General features: G+C 42.3%; 1 protein-coding gene across 2 annotated transcripts in view; it reads left to right on the top strand.

Annotated features, from left to right (window-relative positions):
* The window catches only part of SLCO3A1 (solute carrier organic anion transporter family member 3A1), a 546,291-nt gene that overhangs the window by 517,864 nt on the left and 7,870 nt on the right, over positions 1-20,557 (top strand). The window lies entirely within an intron of this gene.

The following is a 20,557-nucleotide window of genomic DNA, read 5'->3' as shown; positions in this document are numbered from 1 at the left end:
TTGTTTGTATACAATGTGGCATGACCACGGTCAGGAAGGGGGTAAATGCTTCTGGGGGTTGAAGTGGTTAATCATCAAACATATCAAACAATTAAACAAAAAAAGACAATATTTTGAAAAACCTTTCATATTTTGTTACAATTTTTTTTAAAAACAGGTATTTTTCTTATTCACTGATGAGGTGGCACCGGTGTGCACTGATAGATGGTACTGATGTGCACTGATAGATGGTACTGATGTGCACTGATATATGGCTCTGGTGGGCACTGATCAGAAGGCGCTGATGGACACTGATAGGTGGCAATGGTGGGTAGTGATCAGGAGGCACTTATGGGCAGTGATAGGTAGCACTAATGGGCACTGATTAGCAGTACTGATGGGCACTGATAGATGGCACTTGTGGGCATGGATTTGCAGCACTGGAGGGCACTTATTAGCAGCAATGGTGGGCACTTAAGGACGGCACTGTGGTGTAGTGGTTAGCACTCTCACCTAGCAGTAAGAAGGCTTGCTGGTTTGAATCCCAACCACGACACTACCTGCCTGGAGTTTGCATGTTCACCCTGTGCCTGCGTGGGTTTCCTCCATGTACTTTGGTTTCCTCCCACACTCCAAAGACATGCAGGTAGGTTAATTGGCTTCTGTCCAAAATTGGCCCTAGTATATGAATGGGGACCTTGGATTGTGGGCTCCTTGAGGGTAGGGACTGATATGAGTGTGCAATGTACAGGGATAGGGACAACTGTAGACAACAACCTTACTAACTATGTAACTATACTTAGGGGAACGGTAGCACTGATGGGCACTGATAGATGGTACTTGTGGGCATGGATTTGCAGCAGTGGCGGGCACTTAGGGGACAGATGTCCCTCTAACAGAAGCCGGTTACCAACTTTTATTTTTTTTTCTTCATGCTGTCAGCATGAAGGAAAAAAAAAGCTGACAATCAGCTTCTGTTTACTTCTGTGATCAGTTGTCATTGGCTGTAGCCGTCTTTCGGTTATAGTGTGGACGTCAAGTGGTTAATTCCCAGGAATGCGGTCGTGTTGACCATTATTCTGATTCCAACTGTCATTTTCCAATACACTAGGAATCTTACTGGTTGGTCTCCGTATGGCCTCTTTCCTATAAAAGGAAAAACTCTTCATGCGTGAAGACCAGATTTCTCGCTGATCATCATTACCTCATCTGCCCCATAGTTGGCTGGCCCTGGTATACATCAGAGGAAAGAATGTAGTAATTAAAGACTTACATTGTACTGCCCCGAATGTATACAGAAATAGAAATATTCATGATAGGCAGATGGAGCTTGACAGAGGTCACGGAAATGAGTTCCCATGAGGAGGCAGAAAACCATGCTCCGACTTCTGAAATGGCAGAATGCTCCTGGATACAAGAAGAGGATTTTCATCTGGTACAAATACCTTTCTACCTTGCTTCTATACTATCTAAAAATGCAAACAATGCGGCAACGTCCTTTAGTGCAGATAAATGAGATACATTAGATGAAAGTCGAATTACCTAACTCTGTGCAATTTTGTGACTTTGTGCATTAGCATATCCCATCAATGTGTAGTTTAGGTGACATGAACTTTGGAGAGAGAGAGAGAGAAAAAAAAAAGTTTTTCTGCAGGCTGGGGGTTTTAAGCTGATGGATGCTGTTATCGCCTTACCTTGTTCAAGAAATGTCCTGCCTTTTCCATTAATGATTGTTACTCTGACACTTTTGGCATTTTCATTTATTCATAATATGGTAAAAGCTGTTGAAATTGTTAGGCCTACCGTTTTCTGTTCTGATGTATATTCAGAAAATTACAATTTGTTAAGAAAAAAAAAAAAATTTGTATGAGCGTTTTAACAAAAGTTTTCAGATAATAAATAAAAAAGAAATGTTGAATGCAGGGCCACAAAATACAGTATCTCACAAAAGTGAGTACACCCCTCATATTTTTGTAAATATTTTATTATATCTTTTCATGTGATAACACTGAAGAAATGACACTTTGCTACAATGTAAAGTAAAGAGTGGATAGCTTGTATAACAGTGTAAATTTGCTGTCCCCTCAAAATAACTCAACACACAGCCATTAATGTCTAAACCGCTGGCAATAAAAGTGAGTACACCCCTAAGGCCGCGTACACACGGGCGGACTGTCTGTCCAACTTAGTCCGCTGAAACACATTTCAGCGGACAGTCCGCTCGTGTGTGGGCTTCAGCGGACTTTTTCAGAGGACAGTCTGGCGGACTAAGTCTTTCGGAATTTCCGTAATATTTCCGTCCAACTTTGGTTTCAGCGGACAGTCCGCTCGTGAGTAGGCAAGTTGGACGGACTAAGTATGGCACATGCTCAGAAAGGATTTACACGGCCGAAGGTTGCATTGCAGTGTATTGGACGTCGTATTTCTAGTCCCGTCGTACGTGCTGTACACGTCATCGCGCAAGCTTTCAACGGACTGTCTGTTCATCGTGTGTGGTCAAGTCCGTTCATTCAAAAGTAGGATGGACTGTCTGTCGGATTGTCTGACGGACTTAGTTGGCCAGACAGTCCGCCCGTGTGTACGCGGCTTACGTGTAAATGTCCGAATTGGGCCCAAAGTGTCAATATTTTGTGTGGTCACCATTATTTTCCAGCACTGCCTTAACCCTCTAGAGCATGGAGTTAGTTCATCAGAGCTTCACAGGTTGCCACTGGAGTCCTCTTCCACTCCTCCATGATGACATCACAGAGCTGGTGGATGTTAGAGACCTTGCGCTCCTCCACCTTTCATTTGAGGATGCTCAATAGGGTTTAGGTCTGGAGACATGCTTGGCCAGTCCATCACCTTTACCCTCAGCTTCTTTAGCAAGGCAGTGATCATCTTGGAGATGTGTTTGGGGTCATTATCATGTTGGAATACTGCCCTGTTCCCCAGTCTCCGAAGGGAGGGGATCATGCTCTGCTTCAGTATGTCACAGTACATGTTGTCATTCATGGTTCCCTCAATGAACTGTAGCTCCCCAATGCCGGCAGCACTCATACATCCCCAGACCATGACACTCCCACCACCATGCTTGACTGTAGGCAAGACACACTTGTCTTTGTACTCCTCACCTGGTTGCCGTCACACACGCTAGACACCATCTGAACCAAATAAGTTTATCTTGGTCTTATCAGACCACAGGACATGGTTCCAGTAATCTATGTCCTTCGTCTGCTTTTCTTCAGCAAACTGCAGCCTTTCTTGTGCATCATCTTTAGAAGAGGCTTCCTTCTGGTATGACAGCCATGCAGACCAATTTGATGCAGTGTGCTGCATATAGTCTGAGCACTGACAGGCTGACCCCCACCCCTTCAACCTCTGCATCAATGCTGGCAGCACTCATACATCTATTTCCCAAAGACAACCTCTGGATATGACGCTGAGCACGTGCACTCAACTTCTTTGATCGACCATGGCGAGGCCTGTTCTAAATGGAACCTGTCCTGTTAAACCCCTGTATGGTCTTGGCCACCATGCTGCAGCTCAGTTTCAGGGTCCATCTTCTTATAGCCTAGGCCAGTGATGGCGAACCTTGGCACTCCAGATGTTTTGGAACTACATTTCCCATGATGCTCTAGCACTCTACAATGTAGTGGAGCATCATGGGAAATGTAGTTCCAAAACATCTGGGGTGCCAAGGTTCGCCATCACTGGCCTAGGCCATCTTTATATAGAGCAACAATTCTTTTTTTCAGAGTCTTTGCCATAAGGTGCCATGCTGAACTTCCAGTGACCAGTATAAGAGAGTGAGAACGATAACACCAAACACACCTGCTCCACATTCACAGAGACCTTGTAACACTAACACCGGGGAGGGAAAATGGATAATTGGGCCCAATTTGGAGATTTTCACTTAGGGGTGTACTCACTTTTGTTGCCAGCTGTTTAGACATTAATGGATGTGTGTTGAGTTATTTTGAGGGGACAGCAAATTTACACTGTTATACAAGCTGTACACTCACTACTTTACATTGTAGCAAAGTGTCATTTCTTCAGTGTTGTCACATGAAAAGATAGAATAAAATATTTACAAAAATATGAGGGGTGTACTCACTTTTGTGAGATACTGTATCCGCTTTTAGCAGCAATTGAACATACTGCAGTCAGTGTAGTGGAGCTTGTAATGTTATATTGACAAAGAAACTTTAAAAGACACGTCTTTTATTTTATTTATTTTTTGGCTCCACTTGCTATACACTAAATAACCCCTATCTTATGCTGTCCTTTTTTGTTAGTAATTGTAAAAGCATATCTTTGCTGAAGATGGATTTTATGGTTTTTGATGGAGTGAAGCCGGAATAACTCATTGCACTTCTTTTTTTCCCCACAAATGGAGCTTACTTTTGGTGGTATTTGAGCACCTCTGCAGTTTTTATTTTTTGCGCTATCAACAAAAAAAAGCGACGTTTTTTTTTCTACTTTCTCCGATAAAACATATCCAATAAAAAATGTAAAAAATCAAATTTCTTCATCAATTTAGGCCAATATGTATTCTGCTACATATTTTTGGTTAAAAAAAATCCCAATAAGCTTATATTGATTGGTTTACACTAGGGTTGCACTGATATCATTTTAAGACCGTGTACAAGTATCAATACTTTTTTTTTCAAGTACTCGCCGATACTGATTACCAATACTTTTTTAAAAAAAATGTTAATGTCATGTGACAGTGGCACATGTGTCAATAGAGTACAATTTGATATATTTTTTCCGATGCTTTCTTTTTTTTTTTGGGGGGGGGGGGATGGACAATGGCTTCTGGCTTCCCCTGGCATCTCCCCTTTGAGACAGGGAAAGGGACTGAGGACACAGATTCCCCAGTCCCTTTCTCTGCCCATGGTTGCCCTCCAGCCTCAAAATCCAAATCTTCCACTGTTTCATTTTATTCATGCAAAGTATCTTGTTTTATGATAAGTTCTCTAAGATTGAGTGAAGAATTTAGTAATGACTCACGGTACTGAATATTGATCTTCACAAATGTGGATCTTACCAGTGTAATAAATTCATGGCCAGCTGGTGCTTGAAGATTTATATAGCTTTAGGGGCTTCTTGCAATTAATGTATATACTTAGGAGGTACTTAAATAAAACCAAGAATAACCTTAGAATATTTTCTCATAGTAAAAGAACCTTGGGGCAGCAAAAACGGTCTGTAAATACTTGTCATGAAGAAATTTAGAAGGCATCATCACCGATTCATAGAGTGCAGTATAAGCTTTCTGTCTATAACCACAATAGAGGTTTAGGCACACTGGATAGCCCTCATTTCTGAGCATCATATCTGAAGTCGTTAGCTATAAATTGAAAATGACCATAAAGAGAATACATTTTATCATTCCAAACACAGATCAAAGTCACATAGGTTGGTAAAGTTGAGTAAAGACACCAGTCCATCCATTTCAACCTGTGTGGGTGTGTGTATGTTTATTAATTAATTTCCCATATCACTGTATATGTATTGGCTTTGCTATTATGCCATTCTAGAGTTTTTTTTAAACTATCAAAACCTCTGCTGACACCACTGATTGTATAAGGGAGTTCCACATCCTTACCGCCTTAACCATAAAGAGCCCCCTACACAGTTTATGGTTGAACCGCTTCTCCTTCAATTTCATTGAAGTGGCCACGTGTCTTCTTAAGCTCCCTGAAACTGAATAGTTTGTTCCCTATGCTAAAATCACCATTGAGGTACATCATATCTCCACTCAAGCTTCTCTTCTCCAGGGTGAATGTTTAATATTTGTAGTAGAAAAGATGTAGCTGGATAGCCGCACTCCAAATTATTAAACTTTATTTAAAAAATGTAATTAAAATCATAGCATCTAGGCTGGTAAATAGCTATGACTAAGCACCGTGTTCGGTGTGAAACATGTCAGTGGCTATGCAGTTAGTCTGTTTACCAGCCTAGATGCTATGATTTTAATTAAATTTTTGAAATAAAGTTGAATAATTCGGAGTGCGGCTATCCAGCTACATCTTTTCTACTTCAGTTCCTGTTGCAAACAGAGCCAGCACCCTGTGGGATTGTGGAGACAGCTGTTTTGGGAGAAGTCACCTTAGAGCGGTAATTCTTTGTGCTTAATATTTGTAATCGTTACTCATAATTGAGGTCATCCAGTCCCCCTATTAGCTTTGATTCCCTTCTCTGGACTCTCTCCTTTTCAACACATCCTTTCTGAGGACTGGTGACCAAAACTGGATGGTATTCTTGAGATGTGGTGGAAACAGTCATTTTAAAGCTGTAGAATTATAGTTTTATCCCTTGAGTAAATATGTATGCTAATATTCTGCTTGCTTTGCTTGCAGCAGCTTGGCATTGCCTGCTATTGCTGAGTCTGCTAGGATCCCCAGATCTATTTCCATCATGGATTTCCCCAAAGGCTCTCCCCCTAGCAAGAACCTTGCATTCATGTTCTTAGCCCCCAACTGCATTGCTTTACATTTTTCAAAATTAAACCTCTTTTGCCATGTGTTTACCTACCCCTCTATTGAGGTTTTCTTGTAAGATTTCTATATACTGCTATTAAGTTATTGCCCTCCCTAGCTTTGTATCATCAGCAAATACTGAGATTGAGCTATTTATACCAATCTTTGTATCATTTATGAATATATTAAACTGAATTGGTCTCAGGACAGAACCTTGGGGTACCCCACTTACCATTCCAAATCATTCTGGGTACTTGCTATTTATCACCACCCTTGTAACCAGTTTTAGTCCAGGTACATGCCTTAAAGGAGTAGTAAACTGCTGTTAAAGAAAAAAATCCCCCTGAAAGGCAATGTGATAACGGCGCCAGTATGCATTGCATACTAGCACATTATAAGAGACTTGCCTCAAAATGAAGCCCTGAGAGGGGTTCCGTCTTCACCCGGCCCTCCTCCGGGTACGCGGCCTCTGGCTATGTGAGTGGCTGGGGGGGTTAACACATCCCGGGAGCCACCATTTATGGCACGGGCTCTGAAGGTCCACCGTGGTGTGTACCGCTGACGTCACCAGCTGTATGCACTCTAAATATTTCCTAAACAGTGCAAGTTTAACCAGTTGCCGACCGTCGGTAGAATGGCACGGGCAGGCATAAGGACATACATGTACGTCCCTTGCCTCCCGCGGGTCGGGGGCCCGATCGGGCCCCCGCCCGGTGCCTGCGGCGGTCGGTTTTCGTCCGGGAGCGATCCGGGACGAGGGGGCGGCCATTCATTCATGGCCACCCCCTCGCGATCGCTCCCGACGAATAGAAATCCCCGGTGACATCACTTCCTCTCCTGTAATGTAAACACAGGAGAGGAAGTGATGTATTCTCTCCTCCGTGTCGGTATTTTTCGTTCCGACACGGAGGAGAGCGGATCGGTGAGTTGCACCAACACTCTACACACACAGTAGAACATGCCAGGCACACTCACACCCCCCCTTTACCCCCGATCACCCCCCCAATTACCCCTGCCCCCCAGTCACAGTGACACCAATGTCATTTTTTATATTTTTTTTTGCATTGGTGTCATTTGTGACTGTAATAACTGTTAGGGCAGTTAGAGTTAGCCCCCTTTAGTTCTAATGTACCCCCCTAACCCCCCCAATAAAGGTTTAACCCCGTGATCACCCCCCGTCGCCAGTGTCACTAAGGCTGGGTTCACATTGCAGCGGTTTATGAGAACGAATGTGATTCGCACCGCACTGCAGTGCAAATCACATCCGATCTCTGTGCGATTCGAGTTCAGCCATTCGCCGCACCCGCCACACCCGCCGCAAATTCGCACGGGACCCTTTTTTTGGCCCGCAGCAGAATCGGATCGCATGGGTGTTCACACCATGCGATCCGAGTTTGCAGATCGCACTGCGATATGCGAACTGATCTGGGGGTGTCAGTAACATTTCACTGACACTCCCAGCAGTTCGCATAGGGCAGTGTGAACTGCCGCCGGGAGGCATGCGATGCGGGAACCCGCCGCGGATTCGCGGCGTTTCCGCATCGCTCCAGTGTGAACCCAGCCTAATAAGCGATCATTTTTCTGATCGCCGTATTAGTGTCACAGGTGACGCTAGTTAGGCAGGTAGGTATTTAGGTTCGCCGCAGCTTTTTATAGCGCCAGGGACCCCCATATACTACCGCATAAAGCCCCCTGATTGCCCCCTAGTTAACCCTTTCACCAGTGATCACCATATAACTGTTACAGGTGACGCTGGTTGGTTAGTTATTTTTTTATAGTTTCAGGGCACCCGCCATTTATTACCTAATAAAGGTTTAACCCCCTGATCACCCGGCGGGTGTCATTTGTGACTAATAACTGTTAGGGCAGTTAGGGTTAGCCCCCTTTAGTTCTAAGGTACCCCCCTAACCCCCCCAATAAAGGTTTAACCCCGTGATCACCCCCCGTCGCCAGTGTCACTAAGGCTGGGTTCACATTGCAGCGGTTTATGAGAACGGATGTGATTCGCACCGCACTGCAGTGCAAATCACATCCGATCTCTGTGCGATTCGAGTTCAGCCATTCGCCGCACCCGCCGCAAATTCGCACGGGACCCTTTTTTTGGCCCGCAGCAGAATCGGATCGCATGGGTGTTTACACCATGCGATCCGAGTTTGCAGATCGCACTGCGATATGCGAACTGATCTGGGGGTGTCAGTAACATTTCACTGACACTCCCAGCAGTTCGCATAGGGCAGTGTGAACTGCCGCCGGGAGGCATGCGATGCGGGAACCCGCCGCGCATTCGTGGCGTTCCCGCATCGCTCCAGTGTGAACCCAGCCTAATAAGCGATCGTTTTTCTGATCGCTGTATTAGTGTCACAGGTGACGCTAGTTAGGCAGGTAGGTATTTAGGTTCGCTGCAGCTTTTTATAGCGCCAGGGACCCCCATATACTACCGCATAAAGCCCCCTAATTGCCCCCTAGTTAACCCTTTCACCAGTGATCACCATATAACTGTTACAGGTGACGCTGGTTGGTTAGTTATTTTTTTATAGTTTCAGGGCACCCGCCATTTATTACCTAGTCTCACTAGTGTACCCCTAAATTTAGGGGTGTCTACTTTCCAAAATGGGGTCATTTGGGGGGGGTTTGTGCCATCTTGGCATTTTATGGCCTTCAAAACTGTAACGCCCTTAGAAAGCCTGAAGGCGGTGCTTGGTTTTCGGGGCCCCGTACGCGGCTAGGCTCCCAAAAAGTCCCACATATGTGGTATCCCCGTACTCAGGAGAAGCAGCAGAATTTATTTTGGGGTGTCATTTCACATATGCCCATGGCATGCGTGAGCAATATATCATTTAGTGACAACTTTGTGAAGAAAAAAAAAAAAAAAAAAGTTTGTAATTTTCCCGCAACTTGTGGCAAAATATAAAATATTCCATGGACTCAACATGCCTCTCAGCAAATAGCTTGGGGTGTCTACTTTCTAAAATGGGGTCATTTGTGGGGGTTTTGTGCCATCTTGGCATTTTATGGCCTTCAAAATTGTAATAGGTAGTGAGAAGTGAACTCAAAAATGTACGCCCTTAGAAAGTCTGAAGGCGGTGCTTGGTTTTCGGGGCCCCGTACGCGGCTAGGCTCCCAAAAAGTCCCACATATGTGGTATCCCCGTACTCAGGAGAAGCAGCAGAATTTATTTTGGGGTGTCATTTCACATATGCCCATGGCATGCATGAGCAATATATCATTTAGTGACAACTTTGTTAAAAAAAAAAAAAAAAAAAAAGTTTGTAATTTTCCCGCAACTTGTGGCAAAATATAAAATATTCCATGAACTCAACATGCCTCTCAGCAAATAGCTTGGGGTGTCTACTTTCTAAAATGGGGTCATTTGTGGGGGTTTTGTGCCATCTTGGCATTTTATGGCCTTCAAAACTGTAATAGGTAGTGAGAAGTGAACTCAAAAATTTACGTCCTTAGAAAGCCTGAAGGCGGTGCTTGGTTTTCGGGGCCCCGTACGCGGCTAGGCTCCCAAAAAGTCCCACATATGTGGTATCCCCATACTCAGGAGAAGCAGCAGAATTTATTTTGGGGTGTCATTTCACATACGCCCATAGCATGTGTGAGCAATATATCATTTAGTGACAACTTTGTGTAAAAAAAAAAAAAAAATTTTTTTTTTGTCATTATTCAATCAAAAAAATAAAATATTCAATGGGCTCAACATGCCTCTTATCAATTTCCTTAGGGGGTCTACTTTCCAAAATGGGGTCATTTGGGGGGGTTTTGTACTGCCCTGCCATTTTAGCACCTCAAGAAATGAGATAGGCAGTCGTAAACTAAAAGCTGCGTAAATTCCAGAAAACGTACCTTAGTTTGTAGATGTGACAACTTTTGCGCAAACCAATAAATATACAATTATTGACTTTTTTTTTACCAAAGACATGTGGCTGAATACATTTTGGCCTAAATGTATGACTAAAATTGAGTTTATTGGATTTTTCTAATAACAAAAAGTAGAAAATATCATTTTTTTTCAAAATTTGCGGTCTTTTTACGTTTATATCGCAAAAAATAAAAATCGCAGAGGCAATCAAATACCATCAAAAGAAAGCTCTATTTGTGGGAAGAAAAGGACGCAAATTTTGTTTGGGTACAACATTGCATGACCGCGCAATTACCAGTTAAAGCAGCGCAGTGCCAAAGTGTAAAAAGACCTCTGGTCATTTACCAGCAAAATGGTCCGGTCTGAAAGTGGTTAAGAGATATTCACAGCACCTTATTATAAGCTTACCTTTAGGTATAAGTGGTAAAACAGAGTTTACTACCACTTTAACCGCTTCTGGACCAACCACCGTTGTTATACGTTAGTAATTTGAAGAGGAATATCGTTGCTATGGCAGCAGCTAGCTGCCATAACCCTGGTATCCTCCTTTTCAGCGGGGGCGGTCTGCTTCAAGATAAAAGTGGTCTCTGTGGCAGATTCGCCGCAAAATTACTTTTATCAGCGGCGGGAGAGGGCCCCCCGCCATGCTCCGGTGCTCCCCGCCGCTTACCGAAGCCGTCGGCAGCGGCGGAGGCAATTGGATGTTGTCCTTTGTGTGACATGGAGACGAGTGAGAGGAAGATGGCCCCCACCGGTCTCCATATCATTGCAGTGCGGAAGCGACGTCAAAACATTTATTTTTTTTGTAATTTTTTTAATCAAAATTTTTTTTATTTGCTTTTTTTATTGCATTTTAGTGTAAATATGAGATCTGTGGGCCTTTTGACCCCACGTCTCATATTTAAGAGTTCCTGTCATGCTTTTTTTCTATTAAAAGGAAAGTTTAAATTTTTAAACGCCCCCTGTCCTGACGAGCTTGCGTGCAGAAGGAAACTCATACGTGATTAGCGCCCGCATATGAAAATGGTGTTCAAACCACACATGTGAGCTATCACCGCGATTGGTAGAGCAAGAGCAATAATTCTAGCCATAGACCTCCTCTGTAACTCAAAACATGCAACCTCCAGAACTTTTTAAATGTCGCCTATGGAGATTTTTAAGGGTAAAAGTTTGTCGCCATTCCACGAGCGGGCGCAATTTTGAAGCATGGCATGTTGGGTAACAATTTACTCGGGGTAACATTATCTTTCACAATATAAAAAAAACTGGGCTAACTTTACTGTTGGCTTACATTTTAATTCAAATAAGTGCAATTTTTCCAAAAAACATGCTCTTGTATTACCACTGCGCGAATACAGTGTGACAGAAAGTATTGAAATGAAGGCCATTTTATTCTTTAGGGTGTTAGAAAAAAAATGTATAATGTTTTTATCTTGTAAACAACAAATCTCAGAAAGAGGCTTGGTCCTTAACCACTACAATACAGGGCACTTTCGCCCCCTTCCTTCCCAGCCCAATTTTCAGCTTTCATCGCTCTAGCGCTTTCAGTGACAATTGCGCGGTCATGCTACACTGTGCCCAAATGAAATTTTTATCATTTTGTTCACACAAATAGAGCTTTATTTTGGTGTTATTTATTCACTACTCCGTTTTTTATTTTTTGCGATATAAGCGCAAAAAAAGCGGAAATTTGAAAAAAAAAACAATATTTTCTTTTTTTTATTTTAAAAGAAATCCAATAAAATCAAATTTTGTCATAAATTTAAGCCAAATTGTATTCTGCTACATGTTTTTGGTAAACAAAATTCCGTTAAGTGTATAATAATTGGTTTGTGTGATCCCGGACATATGTACGCAAATGATCATGTACATATGTGTGCAGGTGATCACGTACATATGTGTGCAGATAATCATTGGGACATGTGATTTTAGTGGGACATATGTGGGGGACATGTTTTTATTAGGGACATGTGTTTTTATTATTTGGGGACATGTATGTTTTGGGGACATTGTGTTTATACTGTGTGGTGTGTTGTGTGTACACTAGACTGATGATCAGTGAGTAAAAAGCTGTAAAAAACAGCTCATACTCACTGATCATCAGCCGGCTGCAGCGATCTGCTCTCCTCTCCTCAGCGATGACTTCTGTGTGAGGAGAGGAGGAGCCGATTGCCTAGCAACCGTCTGTTTGTTTACATCACATGACGGCCGTGATTGGGCACGGCCGTCATGTGATCAGGAGGGCCAATCACAGAGCCCTCCTGCCGATCTGAGATGCGCCATGTCCGGGTGACACGAGCACATTGGGATCGCGCCACTGCGCGGGCACGCGCGCGCGATCCCGCTCCTTCTGAAGGACGCTATCAGAAGTAGACGGCTCCCACCCGGCCAATGCACATATACGTGGTTAAGTGGTTAAGGTCTAAGCCAACAGACCTCACTTTGTGAATTTGACGTGTTTGAGGAATTGTATCGAATGCTTTTACAAAATCCAGATAATCCAGTTAATTTCAGCAAATTTGATAATGAGTATTGTGTGCTCTGAAGGGCTGAAACATGGCAATTTTTTATTTCTTCTCAGTTGTTAAGTTGTAAAAGTATGATAAATGATCGTGACTGGGGCGACCTTCATGTAATTATTAATATCAAGTCCGCTGTATGTAATGAAACCTCCATAGCTCCCATATAGAATTCCCGTAAACAGCTGAATCCTTCACACTTGTGAATGTTGATAGTAGCTCTTATATGCAATCTACTGTGTATTCATTTTATTGGTCCTTTATATCGCTATTTCGATTTATAGATTACAATGTGTTTTTATACCTCCAAAAACAGATAAAGTTTATCTAATAAAAAAAAAAAAAAACACATAAACTAACTCAGAGATGATAAAAGATCCCAAGCATTATTTTTTATGTCTTATAAGTCATCTGTGCTCCATTGTGGGTAATGTTTGCAATTATAATAATTGAGTAATAATTTTGTACATGTGTTTCTAGAAGCAAACAGGAAAGCATAATGATACAGTGTAGTAGGCGTACAAGCTTTAAGCCCTTGAATATTGCATTTCAGCTGCAGGATTGAAAGTAAATTATTGTTCATTCTTTTAATACCCATTAGAATTATACTAATGGCTCCACACAAAGTAAATATATATTTATATGTCAATCTCTTTTGTTGCCAGACAACCTTCTGTCACAATGACCATTATACATTTCTTAAGCCATTGTTTGCAAAAAATAAAAATAAAGTTTAGCTTGTTTGTGCTAAAGGTACATTTTTCTGAATCTTTATAGTCTTGCAATATTAGAGCTAAAGAGATAAATGATAGAGCTATAAGAGATAAATGGATAGGTGCAATGCTAACAGTAGCTATGAAGAGCTATTGGTAATCTCTCTTCTAAAATTCCTGAACACTAATGCCGCGTGCACACGACCGGACTTTCCGGCAGACTAGGTCCAACGGGATTAGTCCGTCGGACAATCCGATCATGTATGGGATAACCCGTTTGGAAAAAAAACTCCGGCGGACCTAGAAATAGAACATGTTTTAAATCTATCCGAGGGACTCAATTCCGACGGACTTAAATTGGGAAATCCATTTATCTGTGTGCTAGTCCGAAGGAGCAAATACGACGCAATGGCAGCTATTGGCTAGTGGCTATTGAACTTCCTTTTTTAGTCCCGTTTATACCATCACGTTCAAAACGAATGGACTTTCGAACAGACTCAGTCTGTTCATGTGTGGCCAAGTCGAAGGTTCGTCGGGAAGACCGTCGGACCTAGTTTGCCGGAAAGTCTGGTTGTGTGTAAGGTCCCATACACACTATTAGGTTTTCTGCAGATTTTTGTCTTCAGATTTACCAAAACCATGTAGTGCAAGGGCTTGCCTGATTGCATACAAATTGAAACTCTTAAGGTTTGACCTCCATATTATATGGTTTTGGTAGACAAAAATCTTCAAAAAATCTAAGTGTGTATGGGGCTTTAGAGTCTCAATTTGTATGCAATCAGGCAGGCCCTTGGACTACATGGTTTTGGTAAATCTGAAGACAAAAATCTGCAGAAAATCCAATAGTGTGTATGGGGTCTTAAAGTGGATGTAAAGGCAGAAGGTTTGTTAACTTAATGCATTCTGTGCATTAAGATAAAAAAAAAGCCTTCTGTGTGCAGCAGCCCCATTAATAGTTACCTCAACCCCATCTCTATCCAGCAATGTCCTCGAGTGCCTCGGCCACCTGGGACTCTCCCTCCTGATTGGCTGAGACACAGCAGTGACACCATTGGCTCCAGCTAGTGTCAATCAAACTCAGTTAGCCAATCAGGAGAGAGAGGGGATGGGGCCGAATCACAGCTCTGTGTCTGAATGGATACACAGAGCTGCAGCTCAGCTCGGGTCCTTCATAGCAAGCTGCTTGCTGTGGGGGCACTAAACAGGAGGGGCCAGGAGCTCCAGCCAGGGGCCCGAGAAGAGGAGGATCGGGGCTGCTGTGTGCAAAACCAACTGCACAGAGCAGGTAAGTATAACATGTTTGTTATTTTAAAAGAAAGAAAAAGAGACTTTACAGTTACTTTAACATAAGTAGACACATCTGTACAGCTCATGATTCAACTCAGATTGATCTGATTAAAATATTGGTTTTAAAATATATGCCCCTCTCAAGAGGACTGGCATGGTTAGTACCAGTCCCTGTTGCCATCAAAATTAGGCAGTGTTTAATGAAGGGTTTAAAAAAAAACATGACGAGATCTGTCTCTTCATCTAGTGTCGGCATCCCCCACACAGTTAGAAAGCACACATAGGGAACACATTTAACCCTTTGATTGCCCCGATGTTAACCCCTTCCCTGCCAGTGTCATTTATACTGTGACAGTGCTTTTTTTTTAGCACTGATCACTGCATTAGTGTCACTGGTCCCCAAAAAGTGTCACTTGGTGTCCGATTTGTCTGCTGCAATGTTGCAATCCTGCTAAAAAGCGTTGATCGCCGCAATTACTAGTAAAAACATTTTTTAAATGTCCCTAAATCTATCCTAGAGTTTGTAGACGCAATAGTGTTTGCGCAAACCAATCACTATACGCTAATTGGGATTTTTTTTATCAAAAACATGTAGCAGAATACATATTGGCCTAAATTGATGAAGAAATTCGATTTTTTACTTATTTTTATTGGACATGTTTTATAGCAGAAAGTAAAAAAGATATTTTTTTCAAAATTGTTGCTCTTTTTTTGTTTATAGTGCAAAAAGTTAAAACTGCAGAGGTGATCAAATACCACCAAAAGAAATCTCTATTTGTGAGGAAAAAAAAACGTATGTTTTATTTGGGTACAGCATCACACGACCGCGCAATTGTCAGTTAAAGTAACGCAGGGAAGTCTCAGAAAAAAATGGCCGGTCATTAAGGGGATAAAACCTTCTGGGGCTGAAGTGGTTAAAGAAAGTAGGAAAAAAAAATGTTCTACCAGCAGGATCAACAGCTAATAAAACTTCAAAGGCCCATTCACACCAGGTGGTCTGGTGTGATGTTCAGTCATCCAGTCACACAGGCACAGTGCATTAAAGTATTCTGAGCTGCACATGCACCCAACATGTAACGATGACCAACACATGTAGATTTTTTCACATGTGTTGTATATAGTACATAGCTAACAGATATTATAAAATATGCCTATAATGTGCAAGCTGTCTATTCTTCCTAACAAATAAGCATGTACAATGTATGCAATAGGTATACTAAACATCTACTGAACTTGGTTCTTCCTTGTTATGAAGTCTTCTCCCAGGATCCTCCAGAATGTTTCTTCTCCGAAAGTCCGGCAAGCAACTGTTCCTTTGTCTTCCAGCACGTGATTGTCCAAAGTCCTCTTTCCCTCCCCTCACTTCTTGCCTACATCATTTCCTGTCCTGAGCTTCATGAACCAGTCCAATAGGGCAGCACAGTGGTGTGGTGGTTAGCACTTTCACCTAGCAGCAAAAAGGGTCGCTGGTTCAAATCCCAACCACGGCACCATCTGCCTGGAGTTTGCATGTTCTCCCTGAGCCTGCATGGATTTCCTCCCACATTTTAAAGACATGCTGTTAGGTTAATCGGATCCTGTCTAAAATTGGCACTAGTATATGTATGAATGTGTGTGTTAGGGACCTTAGTTTGTAAGCTCCTTGAGGCTAGGGACTGATGTGAATGTACAATGTTCAATTGACGGTGCTATATACTGTAAGTACCTGAACTAAATCAAATAAATTAAATAGGTTTGTTAGCATTTGAATAAGAGGAGCCAAGCTTTCAGAAACGACACATGGTAACTGCTATAAAAATCACCAAAATAGCCATAGCACCTCAAATAAGGATCTCGTTGAGCGTCACTTTTAGCTATGGTTTCCTGTAGAATGAATCTGCATGAGATAAAAGGGAATTTGGGTTCTCAGTTGACCTTATTCCATTGGGTTGCCCCTAACCCCTACAATGAAGAATCTTTTCTATCTGCTTTCATGAAAGTTCTTAGAACGTCCTGCATTCTCTGTGACACAGGGAGGAAGGTAGATCAAGACCACCTAACAACAATAGTACAGTTTTAATGGGAGATTACCCTTGCTAGTCATACTCAGTGTATTACAAATACCATCTTTTTCTCCCAACATTGGTAGAAATTATCTTTTTTTGTGGGCGATGCCGAGAGCTACTTTTCTCATTCTTCCTCAAATGTTAATCCCGATATTACTTTTAGTTCTTCTCATTCATAATGAATGTCATGTTGTGTATAGAGTCTAGTTGAACTGGAGGGTCTATTGGTAAATGCAATGGCCCGTATGACACTGTGGGCACATGCATCATCACTATGAGATGAAGGGATTTCTTTTTCATCTTTCTATTCCCAAATTTTTTCCGAACTCCTAAAAGAATACAAAAGTGTCACAACATCCTGAATATGCAGGGCCAAAACCCAATTATGTGAAGGTAGAAATTAGTGAGACAAATCCAAATCACAAAGACTTACTGAATATTAATGAGACTTGGCAGGCAGGACGCCACGACAAGCTACCGTATCTGGCAGTTGTGACAACTAGGTCACCTACTTCCCTTTTCTCAAATGTACTCTGGGGGCTCTGTGATGTTTAGCAGATTATGAACTGAATTTAGCTCTTTAATGAACAAAAGCAACTCCAATTTTTTTTCCCTTACAGATATTTTTCTTACGGAGCTCCTGCAGGCTATCTGCGGTGTATTCTAGATTGCTGACAAAGTATATGATATTTGTTTTATTGCTATGGGCAAAGTTTGTGCTGTTGACGAAAAAGCGGAAGCTACATGTTGACTTTTTGCGATAGTACAGGAGTACGACTACTTTCCTCCAGTTACAAGTGTGCTCTTTATATCTGAAGATTATAAGGATAATGAAGTGCATGCAACTGTGCTCCATCCTCACCAGTTCTCTTCTGATGTTACACAGCTGAGCCACAGGCAGAACAGCACTAATAAGCTGATGAGGAGTTCTCAGCTGAAACACAAAACCTCTGTTTCTGCAGGGGGTGCATAAGAACCATAAATGCAAAGGCTTCTGGGAAATTAGTTGGTTTCTCTTGCAAATCCCCCATGGGAATAAATATGCGAGCATTAAAAAAAAAGACTAATAAAAATAAAATATAAACTTTGTTGTATACATGTAAAATATACATGGATAGATTTAAAATTTCAGCAGCATGTCAGAATTAAATGCTGTAATTAGAGGAAAATAGTTTCCTGCTAGCAGCTGCCAGAAACCTTGTTGGAGGATTTCTTTTTAGCAGAGCTGGAAAATAAAACACTGCACAAACCTGATGTTTTGGGCCAAATACTGGGCCGTTCTGACAAGCAAAGTTCTGACACTTTAATTGCTTGCCTGCCTTCTATGCTTTCCTATTGGCAAGTAAGGCAGGCCTCCATAGTGATGGACCAAAAGAAGATGTAAGGGCAAGCTTAAATACTACCTCAGGGCTTTGGACGGTCCAGGATTCAACCATAACTAAAGGCTTTACCAGGGTAGTTCAGAGCTCACCTCATTAAGCTAAATTTCCTCAACCACATTCTCCAAACTCCACCCTCCTGTAACTTCCTCTTTTAGAAACAATCACACTCCTCTTTTGTGGAGTTAAAATGGTCGACATGGTTTTTAACCAACAAGCTTTTAGCCAACATAACATAATCCAGTTAAACTTGGTTGCAAGTCCTTGACAGTACCATATTACTACAAACTTTTGTGTCTGTGGCACCACTTTAGCAGGGTTATGCCCCCAGCTGCTAAGCGCCGCCTCAAGAATTAACCCAGCTGACCTCAGACACCTACCTGTATTAATTAGAGGATGCTATACCTCGGATGAGTCCCTACCATTTTTCCTAATAGGACCAGCTTTTAGACCCCTGTCAAGGACCCCACGCAATAGCATACCAAAGAAAACAATAACTCAAGAGTTCCTTAAACCATAAGGGTGAGAGGGAGGGATGTTCTTCCAACGATTCCTGATCTGAGAGTGAGCCAAAACCACTCCTCCCAGCAACCATACTCTCCAGCTCCACCCCATTTGCTCGACCAATTGGGTAAGAATCAGCCACTGACCACTCACTTCAAAATGTTTAACCCTTCCAGCTTGGGTCCCCTTCAACCCAGTCACGTATGCCATCTCCTTAATTTGTTCCTCATTAGTGCTGGTGTCTTGTCGAATACTGTCCCCTGTCGGAAAGTGTACGCCCTGTACTGCGCTTGCGCAGTACGGAGGACAAGGAGACGCCAAAAGTCTCCAAAGATGAACGGTGCCTGCGCACTGTTTCCAGGTTCAAGCCCCACCATCCAAGTGGAGAGTTAGAATAAAAAATTGCCGAATGCAGCGAGGCCATACCCGAAGCATGGCAAGCGAAGTGAGCCCACGAGGGGTCCTGTTACTAAGTTCATACCGTATGTCCACTTACATGGTGGGGCTTGAACCTGGACTCAGGGCAGAAGGTACTATTAAGTGCGCAGGCGCCGTTCATCTTCGGAGACTTTTGGTGACTCCTTGTCCTCCGTACTGCGCAAGTGCTGCGCCTGCTCAGTACGAGGCGGACACTAGCCGATGGGGGGACAGTTCTCGGCAGAACACCGGCATATCTTTTGGATGGCTTTTTCAGGTATGTCCTAGCACTTCTAGGTTCCTGTGCTTTATACCTGAAGTTTTTTTTTTTGGGGGGGGGGGGGGTTCCTGACAATTGGCTGGGAAAAAAAGAGCATTTTTGCTTTTTAAAGTAAATTTTCACTTTGCAGAGTGGATTTCACTTATCTTAGGGAATGAGGTGAAACAATGTGAGAACTCATTTTGTAAAGAAAAAACAAATGTGCGATTTGATTATTGCAGTCACTTCACCCCATTCACTAAAATAAGTGAGTTTTCTCCTTGCAAAGTGAATCTTCCAATCATATGCACGTACAAATCTTTGATTTTTCTTGACCACGATATGGTATTCTTTGCAAAGTGAATATTCACTAACAACTGTGAAAATTCACTTTGAATGTGAACATTCTGTACTCCTTTAGTAAATCAGGGTCAAAGCCTCTTTAACACTGATTTTGAAGACATTATATAGAAAAACTATACTACTACCTTAAAGGATGGTGCATGTCTCCTTTCCTACCACATTTGCACTTTTATTTCCACCACTAATATAAATGGGAAGCTCTTCTGCTAGCTTGTCAGGATGTGGAGGGGCTTTCTTTGTTCCATAATATTTTTTGAAAGGAAATACAAAAAGAAAAACCTATAATACCAAAGCAGGGCTCCTTCAATGTATTGACACAAGTGTGAGAGTCCTCAAGACAATCAATGGGCCTTCATCAGCCTAGTAAAACCAACCAATGTAGGGTTCAAACCACAATGCATACACGTTTTTACTAAACAAAGCCAAAATAACCAAACAAAAGTGAAAGCAAGAGCAGAAACCACATCAGTAACATAAAATTAATACATATTAAAGGGTGAGACCCCGTGGTATCTTCTGGGAAGCAGTAATGACACACTTTCAGAATCATACATACAAAGCCCCGATGTCAGCAAGAACGGCGCACATGTTTGGAGTCCAGAGAAAACTTCTTTGAGCCTGCAGTAAAAAAAAAAAAAAAAAAAGGGGGAGGGGGGAGGAGAGAGGAAAGAGAATGGTAGCGTAAGCAACTAAAAGTAGGAAAGGAAGATGAGTAAAAAGGGACATTGTGTCGGCCAGGCCACAGCATGCATCCCCTCTG

Source organism: Lithobates pipiens, unplaced genomic scaffold (assembly GCF_037356315.1).
Source record: "Lithobates pipiens isolate NorthernLeopardFrog02 unplaced genomic scaffold, aLitPip1_a1.2 Scaffold_8, whole genome shotgun sequence".
Taxonomy (NCBI): domain Eukaryota; kingdom Metazoa; phylum Chordata; class Amphibia; order Anura; family Ranidae; genus Lithobates; species Lithobates pipiens.
This window is presented reverse-complemented; position numbering and strand designations above follow the sequence as displayed.